Source organism: Trichechus manatus, unplaced genomic scaffold (genome assembly GCF_000243295.1).
Source record: "Trichechus manatus latirostris isolate Lorelei unplaced genomic scaffold, TriManLat1.0 scaffold00184, whole genome shotgun sequence".
In the NCBI taxonomy this organism is placed as follows: domain Eukaryota; kingdom Metazoa; phylum Chordata; class Mammalia; order Sirenia; family Trichechidae; genus Trichechus; species Trichechus manatus.
In genome coordinates this window covers 903416-905291 of record NW_004444120.1, presented here as the reverse complement: position 1 = coordinate 905291, position 1876 = coordinate 903416, and positions in this window count along the sequence as shown.

The window sequence follows — 1876 nt, the reverse complement described above, 5'->3', positions numbered from 1 at the left end:
GGAAAATAGCTTGGGCTTCCCGTCTAATAGTCCTGAGTTCACATCCTGGCCACGCCACTGACTAGTTTTGTGACCTGGGGCAGGTTACTTCACTTCTCAGAACTTAGCTGCCTCGCAAGGTAAATTGAAAATGATGATGCTTATCTGGCAGGAATATTGAGAGGGTTGAAGAGGACAAATGAGAAGTCCCAGCACAGAACCTGGCACATAGAAGACCCTCCAAAATGTTTGCTATTATTTTTTTCTAGTACAGCTCTCCTCCCAGGCCCTCTTGCTCTGTCCTTGATGTGGCTCTTAATCATTTCATTTAATTTACTGGTTCTATTTTAAATAATAAATAAACAAGCTGTAGTGATATCAGTGGTATCAACTAACATATCTTTCCTTTTCTTCACACTGTACCCTCTCATACAAGGACTGATTTATGAATAAATGGGATAGTAATTGTATACAAAGGAGCCCTGGTGGCACAGTGTTTACTTGCTCAGCTGCTAACCAAAAGGTAGGCAACTCAAACCCACCAGCCACTCAGTGGGAGAAAGACCTGGCGATCTGCTCCTGTAAAGATTACACCCGTTGCCATCGGGTTGATTCCAACTCATAGCGACCCTACAGAACAGAGTAGAACTGCCCCATAGAGTTTCCAAGGAAAGGCTGGTGGATTCGAACTGCCGACCTTTTGGTTGGTTAAGCTACACTTAACCACTGTTTTACAGGTTTCCCCTGTGAGGATTGCAGCCCAGGAAATCGTGTGGGGCGGTTCTTCCTGTCTTATAGGGTCGCCATGAGTTGGAATCTACCTGATAGCCCACAACAACACAACAACAGCATTCAGGGTGTGAAGCAGTGTGGCGTGCGTGATACAGATAGACTAGACTGGGCACCTGGAGGTTGATGGTCAGAGCTGACCCAGTTTCTAATTTGAAATGTCCTTGGGCAAGTCACCTAATTCCTTTGGCCCCATTTCCACATCGTCAGACTCAGGATATTCTGACTTTTTCCCCTGGTTCTACCATTTGAAGGAGGTGGAGGGGCTGAAGTATCTCCCCTGCAGGCCTGCCGATGTCTCTCATTTCCTCTCCTTTATTTGGGAGAGGCTCATGGGGGCCAGTAGAGAAGCTGTTCATCTGCGGTCCAGCTCCTTGGCCAGGCTCCGAGAAAGCAATGGTCTGACTAGGTGAGTCCGGATGGCAGTGAGGAAGGGAGGGGCTGTAGGGCATGTTGAAAAATACTGAGACCTAAGGTATGTGAAAGGAATCCTGGGGGTGCAGTGGTTAAAGCGCTTGACTGTTAACCACAAGGTCATCAGTTCAAACCTCTCAGCCGCTCCATGGGAGACAGCTGTGGCAGTCTGCTTCCAGAAAAGATTTGCAGCCTTGGAAACCCTATGGGGCAGTTCTACTCTGACTGAGTTGAGTTGGAATCAACTCAACGGGAGTAGGTTTTGGTTGGAGGTATGTGTGAGCAAGTAAAATGGACCAAGGGTCAAGACTGAGAACCCTGAGACAAGCAGAAGGAGCCAGAGGGTGAGGCTACAGCAAGGTATGCGGTCAGAACGGCGTGCACTGTGAGCCCAGACGCCAGGCGAGAGCTAGAAATTCTCAGGGGAGGATATATGACGCTTTTTCATTCAAATCTTCCTTTTAAATTGGGCAACCCAGAACAGTAGCCAGGAAGTGCACTCTGGTCCTAAGGGGGCTACGTCCTTGGGCAGGGGGCTGACTTTTTCCCTTAATCCATAATACTATGCTTTGGAAGAAACTTCCCTGTAATTTTTTTTTTTTAACCTTTTAATGTAGTATGAGGGCTTTATAATGGTGTGTGTTTGTGTGTGCAGTTGTTGGCGAGAGGAAGGGTCTGATTCTAAAGATTATTG